Genomic DNA, 10,000 nt, shown 5'->3' with positions numbered 1-10,000 from the left:
TGGTGTCGCTAGCGGTCGAGAAGGCACTTTTCGACGCCTACTGCCACCCCCACATGGCGGTAGGCGCAAAACTGGAAAATCGCCGACCAGAAATGTCGCTTCGTATAATCGACGTTTTTTTTGACCACCATTTTCAGGTGTCGGAGGTGGGTCTGGACGAATACCAACACCATTTCTGGGGTTTCACAACCGCCCGGCTTCTCCGACATATGTTGGAAAGGAGTAGCGATCGAGCGAAGGGGGCTGTCGGTAGGCGGCCGCGGGTTGCATGTGTGCCCGGGACAGCACCCCCATCCAACTAAGGGGTGTCCCCCGGGGGCCAGGGGGACCTCGTCCAGGTCGGCCGGGCGCTTCCAGACGCCTACCGACACCGGTCAGGTCGGCGAGGCTCCCGGCGGCCCCGAGCGGGACCACAGGTTGCGGAAGGCGTCCAAGTGAGCGGCGGCGACGCCAGGAGGCCCCCGGGGTCGACTCCGCGGCCCCCGGGTCGGTGTGCGGGCCTCCAGAGCTCGATAAAGTAGTGGTGTCGCTAGCGGTCGAGAAGGCACTTTTCGACGCCTACCTGCCACCCCCACATGGCGGTAGGTGTAAAATCGGAATAGACCGGACCAGGAATGTCGAGGGGGAAAAAAATGACAAAGTCCTGGTGTGCCTAGGCGTCGAGAAGGCACTTTGCGACGCCTACCGACATCCCCATGTGGCAGTAGGCGTAAAACTGGAAAATCGCCGACCAGAAATGTCGCTTCGTATAATCGACGTTTTTTTTGACCACCATTTTCAGGTGTCGGAGGTGGGTCTGGACGAATACCAACACCATTTCTGGGGTTTTCCAGTTTGAAAGTTTTATAAAACATGTTCGGTAGGAAGCACACTTTGGTGTGTCGGTTCGTCGGAGCAGCGACTCTTTGCCTCGTGGTGGTCCGGAACGTCTCTACGGGCTTGTCGCAAAGGCGTCAGAAAGTGGCATCTCCGCCGCCTAGGGCTGTCACCGTTATCGCTGTCGCCGCGCTCCAACTTGTTTTGATCCGCCGCCTTCGTTCCTGCCAACCGTGCGCCCGCTCATCGTCGTTAGGTTATAATACGTGGTACGTGTGTGTGCTTCTCCGTGGACCTAGGGCTGCTCGACGTGTCGAACGATATGTTGGAACAACTAACGGCTCCTTTTCCTGGTTCCATAGTCGTCGTGGTACCCGCGTCGTCAGCCATATCTATGTCCACCATGTTTAGCCGATACGTTTGCTGCAGCTTCTGCTTCCGCCTCAGCGTTCGCCGCTCTCAGCCGCCGCTGTTGTTGCTGCCGTTCTGCCATTCAACCACTACCTGCGAATCTTTCGATGATCGGCCGAACGACCCATCGCTGTGCGACCGATAAATCCTCCGGATTAGGGAGAAACGCCGCCGCTCTCTGCCGCCGTCGAACGGAAAAACGTACATTGTAACGAACGAACGAACGAACGAACGAATTAACGAACGAGCGAACAAACAAACAAAAATAGCCGCGGGGGATGCACTATGTAGATCCTGATCCCCTTGTAACCATACGTACGTTGTTCGATGCTCTCCCGTCCTGGAAGTCGCCGCAGCAAACAGGAGGATGAGCAGCAGCAGGCGCCGCCGCCGTAACCGCCGCCTGCCTGCCGCCTCCTACTCCTGTCAGCGTCCGATCTCACAGCCGTGTGAACGTTCGCTGACACCCGATTTCTTTCCGTCTGGCAAAACCTTGGACGTCCCGCTCGCGGTACACGTGCTGCAGCGACTTCTCGTCCGACAACGCATAAGCGTCGACGTCTGCCGCCGCATCTTCTGATACGTGGACGGTGATAGCGCTAGTCCCTTCTTGCGCCACCTCCACCTTTGTTAGCGCCAAAGAAGATCGATCGAGCAGTCGTGGTCGCAGTCGATTAACCCGTTTTCACCGTCCGCAGTTCCCAAGCCGCCGATCAAGTCGTTGCTCTTCTTGTTCGTTCTTCCCATACCGTCGATTTGCACGGCTGCCGGATGAGCCATCCTCTGTCCGGCGAAGCGCTCACGTCAGTGATCGATACTTGCACCGACAGTCCTCCCGCTCGCGACTCGGTGCTCGAATCGGACTCGTTCGTTTTTATCTCGATGCGATTGTGAAAAGGGGGACCGGTCGTCAATGTCGTGTGTGTCGACGATGTTGTTCGCCCGGTCCGCCGCGTTGTTGTCGTTTTTTTTTTTTTTTTTTCCCCTAACGTTCGCCGTCGCACGGACGAAAGGGTGAGAAAAAAAAAAAAGCTCGAAAAAGCCGCCCAAAAAAATCGGACCGAGGAGCCGCTTGCGAGAACGCGCCATGTGCACGTTGTCTCTCCTCGGTTTTCCGAGCACGAACACGACGCCGGTCGGTCGGTCGGTCGACGAAGGCGACGACGAAGGTGACGGGAAAATTTACGCCGCCGCTGCCCTGGTCCAGCTCCTCCCCGATGACGGCTGTGATGTTGACGTTGACGTTGGCGACGACGACGACGACGACGGAGACGACGACGACGACGAGACGGCATCGATGGCGACCACGATGACGACGACCTCGACGAGTTCAGTCTGCACCTTGACCTCCGATGTCCGTGTGCACTGCCGTCGTGCTGTTTGTCGTTTGTCGTATGTATCGCTGTCAAGGGTGCCGTTGTCGTTGTTGTTGTCGACGTTGTTGCTTGCTCTCTCGTCTCGGTCGGTTGGTACGTTGATGACGACGACGACGACGACGAAGACGACGACGACGACGACGAGACGGCATCGATGGCGACCACGATGACGACGACCTCGACGATTCCAGTCTGCACCTTGACCTCCGATGTCCGTGTGCACTGCCGTCGTGCTGTTTGTCGTTTGTCGTATGTATCGCTGTCAAGGGTGCCGTTGTCGATGTTGTTGTTGTCGACGCTGTCGTCTGTTCTCTCTTCTCGGCCGGCTGTGACGTGGACGTTGACGACGACGACGACGAGACGGAATCGATGGCGACCACGATGACGACGACCTCGGCGAGTTCAGTCTGCACCTTGACCCTCGATGTCCGTGTGCACTGCCGTCGTGCTGCTTGTCGTTTGTCGTATGTATCGCTGTCAAGGGTGCCGTTGTCGTTGTTGTTGTCGACGTTGGTCGCTTTCGTTCTTTGAGTCTCGGTCTCGGTCCAAGTCAGGGGAGAAACAAAAAAGAGGCCATCAGCGCGGGCAGCGCGCTTCTACTGACGGCGAACCCCCTCGAAAAATAAATAAACACGTGCCCGTCGTTGTAGTTGTCTGTCTTATGTCGGTCGGTCGGTCGGTCGGTCTGTCGTTCTGTCGAAACAAAGTCCCAAATTCCAACGATACCTGGTTGATCCTGCCAGTAGTCATATGCTTGTCTCAAAGCTTAAGCCATGCAAGTGTAAGTTCACGCCACGCATTAGAACGGGCGAAACCGCGAATGGCTCAGGAACCGGACCTAATCCTCGGGACCGTATTCCTCCTCGGAGGCGATGGATAACTGTGGCAATTCTAGAGCTAATACATGTGACACAGGCCGCGATCGGTCGGCGCGCCGTCGTCGCCACGCCTCGCGCGCTGGCACCCGCGTCGGCCGTTCCGGGTCGCGGCGCTACATATTAGACTGAGACCGATGCGCGTCATTCCGTCCTCCCGTCGTCGGCGTTCCCGCTCGCGGGTCCGTTCGGTGGCGGGGCTCATAGGGCGGCGCGCTCCGCTTTGGTGACTCTGGATAACTCACTGGTCGATCGCACGAGCTTTCACGCCCGGCGACGGGTCTCTCGAGGGTCCGCCCTATCAACTGTCGACGGTCGGTTAAGTGCCTACCGTGGTTACTACGGGTAACGGGGAATCGGGGTTCGATTCCGGAGAGGGAGCATGCGAAACGGCTACCACATCCAAGGAAGGCAGCAGGCGCGCAAATTACCCACTCCCGGCACGGGGAGGTAGTGACGAAAAATAACGACGCGGGACTCTGTCGAGGCCCCGCGATCGGAATGAGTACACTTCAAATCCGTTAACGAGGACCAACCGGAGGGCAAGTCTGGTGCCAGCAGCCGCGGTAATTCCAGCTCCGGTAGCGTATATTAAAGTTGTTGCGGTTAAAAAGCTCGTAGTCCGAACTCGGGTTCGTGGTCGCGCAAGCGGCCCCGGGGCGGCGGCGCCATCGTCCGTCGTTGACTTTGGTCGTCCGTTCGCATTCCCGGCCCTTTCCGCCGGTGTCAACCGCTAGCATACCCGCCACGCGGTCCTGCCGGCGAGGTGGACGAGGAGGTCGTGATCGGGATCCGGGAAAAAAAAACAAGTGGTCGTCGGTTCGGTTCCGGGAGTAGTCTAACGGGGGGGTGCTACGTGTGTGTGTTTGGGTGCGTTCATTCGCATCCCCGCACTCTGACCCCCGCGCTTCTCTCCCTCTCCCTTTCCGCGCGTTCCTCTTTTTTTTGAACCCCCCGGTCCGCTCCGAGTCCCTGCTTCGTGTCTTGTCTGCGCGCGTGTTGCGGTCGGCGGTTTCTCCTCCAAGGGTGCTCTTAACCGAGTGTCCGCGGCGGCCGGTACGTTCACTTTGAAAAAAATTAGAGTGCTCAGAGCGGGCTGTTCAAGCTTGCATACGATAAGCATGGAATGATGGAAGAGGGCCTCGTCTACGTCTGTCGGTCTCCGTCTACGGCGAGGCAATGATCGAAGGGAGCGGTCGGGGCCACTCGTATTGCGACGTTAGAGGTGAAATTCTTGGATCGTCGCAAGACGAACTGCAGCGATGGCGTGTGGCAAGCACGTTTTCCTCGATCAAGAGCGAAAGTCGGAGGTTCGAAGACGATCAGATACCGTCGTAGTTCCGACCGTAAACGATGCCGACCGGCGATCCGCCGGCGTTCGCTTCCATGACCCGGCGGGTAGCCTGCGGGAAACCAGAGTTCGGTTCCGGGGGGAGTATGGTTGCAAAGCTGAAACTTAAAGGAATTGACGGAAGGGCACCACCAGGAGTGGAGCCTGCGGCTTAATTTGACTCAACACGGGAAAACTCACCCGGTCCGGACACCGGTAGGATTGACAGATCGATAGCTCTTTCTCGATTCGGTGGGTGGTGGTGCATGGCCGTTCTTAGTTGGTGGAGCGATCCGTCTGGTTGATTCCGATAACGAACGAGACTCCGGCCTGCTAACTAGTGCGCCGATGTCAGTGATTTTTACGGCGGGCTCGGCGTCCTCCGTGGCGCTCGGGTCCGGGTCGGTTTTCTCACGCACTTCTTAGAGGGACGGGTGGCAGAAAGCCACACGAGGCGGAGCGATAACAGGTCTGTGATGCCCTTAGATGTCCGGGGCCGCACGCGCGCTACACTGGAGGTATCAGCGGGGACTTCGCCCCGGCCCGAGAGGGTTGGGAAACCTCTGAACCACCTCCCGTGATAGGGATCGGGGCCTGTAACCAACCCCGTGAACGAGGAATTCCCGGTAGGCGCGGGTCAACAGCCCGCGTCGATCACGTCCCTGCCCTTTGTACACACCGCCCGTCGCTACTACCGATCGAACGGTCCGGTGAGGTCCTCGGATCTGGCCGACGACGCCGCCGGGCAGTGCGCGACGTGTCCGTCACGACACTCGTGCATCTACCGCCTCGGCGTTCGATGCCTGGAGAAGACGACCGAACCCGATCGTTTAGAGGAAGTAAAAGTCGTAACAAGGTTTCCGTAGGTGAACCTGCGGAAGGATCATTACCGTTTTCCCGTTCGAGACTGGTTTGTTGTTTTCCGGCCTACCTCCTCTGTCTGTCGGCGTCAACGCCTCGAATGCGCGCAAACAAACCTATAAAAGGCGGAGCGAGAGATAGATTTGTGGTGACGCGGAGGTTTTTAAAGCCCCAGCTCTTCTTGCTTGCTTCCGCGTCTTACCACCTGTTTGTTTTTTCGCCCACCGCAAGTGATGGCCGCTTCTTCTTTGCCTTGTCGCCGCTTTATCGTTTTTTGTTTTTTTGCAGCCGCTGTGCCACCGCCGCTAGCTAAAAACAAACTACTCGCGACATTGCAATGCCGTCACGCCTCCTCGCACAGACCTCCTCGCACACTACTAAATCTATATAAACAAAAACTAATATAAAAAAACCCAAGTGCTGAACCCTGGACGGGGGATCACTCGGCTCGTCCGTCGATGAAGAGCGCGGCCAGCCGCGAGAACTGATGCGAATTGCAGGACTCAGTGAACATCGACACCTCGAACGCACATTGCGGCCCCGAGATCCCTTGTCTCGGGGCCACGTCCGGTCGAGAGGCGGAACGTTACATGTCTTTCTCCGTTAACGAAACGACATCTTGCCGTCCCCGTGCCCGCCCGGTCCTCGGCACGGTGGTAACCGGGACGTCGCAGGAGCGAGTGACGAGGGGGAAGAAAAATAAAAAAAGAATTGACTCCTTTCAATGTCTTTTTTTTTTTTAAAACCCTCTCCGGCCTCCTCCTTCGTCTCCCGCTGGCAGACCGCGGAGTCTTTTCCCTTTTCGACCGCGTGAAGAAACACTGTGGAGGAGGAGCAGGAGGAGTCTGTCCGAAAGCAGCCGAAGGGAGAACAAAACAAAAAAAAAGCACCGACCTAACCGACTGCCGACGTAAGCGCCGCCTGCTCGTCTCGCTCTCTGCCTCATGAAGGTGTCTCTCAGCGACGCCTCGAGCAGCGCGACGAGCACGGCCGTCGCACCGTAAAAAGGTGGCCGCGTCGTAGGCAACGTCGGATGGGGAGGACCCAGGCTTTTTTTTAATTGTTGGCTTCTTCATTTTCGGTCGGACGGGCGCTATATCGGCCAGCCGTCGTCACACGGAGGGTACCGATCGAGATTCCTCTCCTCCAAACACCACACTCTACTAAAAACCGCCGCCCTCGGCTCGGACGAGACGACCCGCTGAACTTAAGCATATCGCTAAGCGGAGGAAAAGAAACCAACCGGGATTCCCTTAGTAACGGCGAGTGAACCGGGAGAAGCCCAACGCCGAATCCCGTCGCAAGTTAAAGGCTTCGGGACGTGTGGCGCATGGGTCGAAGGCAGCCGTTCGTTTTCGTCTCGCATAGTTCGGAGTTCCCTCGATCGGGGCCGCCCGCGGCGGGTGCCAGGCCCATTCGGTGCGGACGGCGAGCGACGGCCTTCGATCCGAGAGTCGGGTTGCTTGGGAACGCAGCCCAAATCGGGTGGTAAGCTCCATCCAAGGCTAAATACCGGGACGAGTCCGATAGTCGACAAGTACCGTGAGGGAAAGTTGAAAAGAACTTTGGAGAGAGAGTTCAAGAGAACGTGAAACCGCCCAGGGGTAAACGGGTGGGACCGCTCACCGCGATCGCGGGGGGACTCAGTCCGGTGCTGCCTAGGCTCGAGCCCAAACTCGATGTGTGTTCTTGAAAGAGAGGCCGTCGCGGCACAGGTCGTCGTTCGTCGTGTCCGCGGGGGACTCGTTCCCCGCGGTTCCAGCTTTTGTGCCCGCGTCGCCGACGAAGGAGACGGGCCGCGTGGATAGCGGAAGGGAAACGTGGTGACGACCGCGGCGTCGGTAGGTGGCTGCGTCGGTTGGCTGCGACGGAGGGGACTCGTCCTCTCGATCGCTGCTGCCGCCGGGCCCTAACCCGCCGCATCCGTCGCCGCCGCTTCTTCTTTCCTCCTGCTCCCTCCGCGCGCGACTCCGCTGCACCCGTCCCCTTCATCATCGCTCGGCGTAATCATGGCGCGGGCGCTTCGGCGCGACCTCCGCGCGGCCGGCACCGGACGCACTTCCCCTCCGGTCCGTCGTCGCGACCCGTTCCCGGCGTGCAGGTCGAACACGCGGGTTTTTTTCCGTAGGCGGCAGGCGTTTCATCACCCTGAAAACCCCCGTCTTCCCACCTTGTGAAGTCGGGGGCCACCGGCCGTCGGGCCCGCGAACGTAACTGCCCCTTTCTGCCGGGAACGGAGGAAATCTGACACGATCCGTTACACGTGGCGAGCCGGTCCGTTTTGATCCCGCCGGAAGTCGCGTGCGGGCGACGCACTCTGTGTGTCGCTCCTTAGGCGCCCCACCGTCTCGGGGCGCGTGCGCGATGAGAGGCGGGATAGGACTGGCGCGGCCTCGCCGTCACGCACCTCGCCGACGTTTCGGGTTCTTGTCGGGGGCAACCCCGCCCGCGCCCGTTTCCGTTTCCGGAGAGGTCGCTCGGCGACGCTTTTTTACTCGAGCCGCCCGCCACCCCGGGTCAGCGACGTGCATCGGCAACCCACCCGACCCGTCTTGAAACACGGACCGAGGAGTCCTGGCCGTTCGCGAGTCGTAGGGGCCACCTCTGACTAACCCCGAAGGCGAAGCGAAAGCGAGAGAGCGTGTAGGAGGGCGTCGATCGGGAGAGGTGTCGTGGCAAAGTCGTCCGGGGGTCGTCGGGGGTGTCGTCGGTCTCGTGCCGTCGTCTTCTCCTCGCCTCACCCGCCTCCGAGCCGTGCCCGATCCCGCCGGCGCGGCGTTTTCGGCCTTCCGCCGTCGCTGCTGCGGTGCCCGCAACTTTTCCTTTTTTCTCTCTTCCCGAGAGAGATAGGAGAGGGAAGGCTCGTGGCTGACGTGCGGTTGTTTTTTCCCTCCTCCCCGAGAGGGGACCGGCGCATCATCCAAAAAGGGGAATTGCCGGGCGCCAGCTTCCATATCCTCCTTCCGCCCATCGGTGAGATCCCGCGGCTTGAACTAGTCCTATTTTGTCGTCGAGTTTAGGCGCTGCGCGCGGGCGCATCACCCCCGGGTCGGTTTCCCCTTTTTCCGAGTACGACTCGGCCGACTCTGGCGTAGCGAGCGACCAGGGACCCGAAAGATGGCGATCCACGCCCGGTCGGGATGAAGCCAGAGGAAACTCTGGTGGAAGTCCGAAGCGCCTCTGACGTGCAAATCGATCGTCGGAACCGGGTGTAGGGGCGAAAGACCAATCGAGCCGTCTAGTAGCTGGTTCCCTCCGAAGTTTCCCTCAGGATAGCTGGCGCTCGATCGTCGCAATTCCATCCGGTAAAGCGAACGATTGGAGGCCCCGGGGCCGTTCACGGCCTCGACCTACTCTCGAACTCGGAACGGGTGGAACGGGCCGACTCTCCCGAACGACGGAGCCGACCCATCCGGCCGCCGCCGCCAGCACGCTTCGCTGGGCGGTTGGTCACCTCGAATGCGAGTGCCAAGTGGGCCACTTTTGGTAAGCAGAACTGGCGCTGTGGGATGAACCAAACGTCCGGCTAAGGTGCCTAACGCGACGCCCATGAGATCCCCGAAAGGGTGTCGGTCGATATAGACAGCAGGACGGTGGCCACGGAAGTCGGAATCCGCTAAGGAGTGTGTAACAACTCACCTGCCGAATCGACCGGCCCCGAAAATGGATGGCGCTGGAGCGACGGACCGATGCCGGACCGTCGCGGCGAGGAGCGATGAACTTTCGCGCCGAAACGATGCCGCGACGAGTAGGAGGGCGCCGCGGCGAGCACGGAAGCCTAGGGCGCGAGCCCGGGTGGAGCCGACCGCGGGTGCAGATCTCGGTGGTAGTAGCAAATATTCGAACGAGACCTTCGAAGACCGAAGTGGAGAAGGGTTCCGTGCCAACGGCGGTCGAGCACGGGTCAGTCGGTCCTAAGACGCGGGCGAAAGTCTTCCCGAAAGGCGCCGGATCCGTTATGAAAGTGAAAGCGATCGAATCGAATCGAATCAAAAGCCCAAACAAAAACAAAGCGGCCGGCCTCCCGTCGAAAGGGAATCGGGTTAATATTCCCGAACCCGGACTCGGAGAGGGCCCGGGGGTGGCGACGCTGTCGGCAGCGATGTCGGCGGCGCCCGTCGCTTCCCGGGCGAAACCGCGGTGACGCAAGCGAGCCCGGAGACGTCGCCGGGAGCCCCGGGAAGAGTTCTCTCTTCTTCGTAAAGGACCATGTCCGTGGAATCGGCTCGTCCGGAGATACGGAAAAGGTACCTGTAGAGCGCCGCGGCTCGGGCGGCGTCCGGTGCGCTTTCGGCGGCCCTGGAAAATCCGGGTCCGGTTTTCGCAGCTCT

At 59.7% G+C, this 10,000-nt stretch overlaps 2 non-coding genes and 1 pseudogene across 2 annotated transcripts in view; all 3 read left to right on the top strand.

Annotated features, from left to right (window-relative positions):
• The first annotated feature begins 3,326 nt into the window (after positions 1-3,326).
• On the top strand, positions 3,327-5,697 carry LOC145275202 (small subunit ribosomal RNA; annotated as a pseudogene).
• Positions 5,698-6,092: 395 nt separating this feature from the next.
• LOC145275201 (5.8S ribosomal RNA) lies at positions 6,093-6,250 on the top strand. Its single transcript, XR_013867089.1, has one exon. It is a non-coding gene; the product is annotated as a 5.8S ribosomal RNA (ribosomal RNA).
• A 593-nt stretch (positions 6,251-6,843) lies between these two features.
• LOC145275199 (large subunit ribosomal RNA) overlaps positions 6,844-10,000 on the top strand; it is a 5,723-nt gene continuing 2,566 nt past the window's right edge. Inside the window, exon 1 of the ribosomal RNA XR_013867087.1 lies at positions 6,844-10,000. This exon is cut by the window's right edge and continues 2,566 nt beyond it. This is a non-coding gene — a ribosomal RNA (large subunit ribosomal RNA).

The sequence above is a fragment of the Euprymna scolopes genome, unplaced genomic scaffold, assembly GCF_053919585.1.
Source record: "Euprymna scolopes isolate OS-2025 unplaced genomic scaffold, ASM5391958v1 sca634, whole genome shotgun sequence".
In the NCBI taxonomy this organism is placed as follows: Eukaryota; Metazoa; Mollusca; class Cephalopoda; order Sepiida; family Sepiolidae; genus Euprymna; species Euprymna scolopes.
This window is presented reverse-complemented; position numbering and strand designations above follow the sequence as displayed.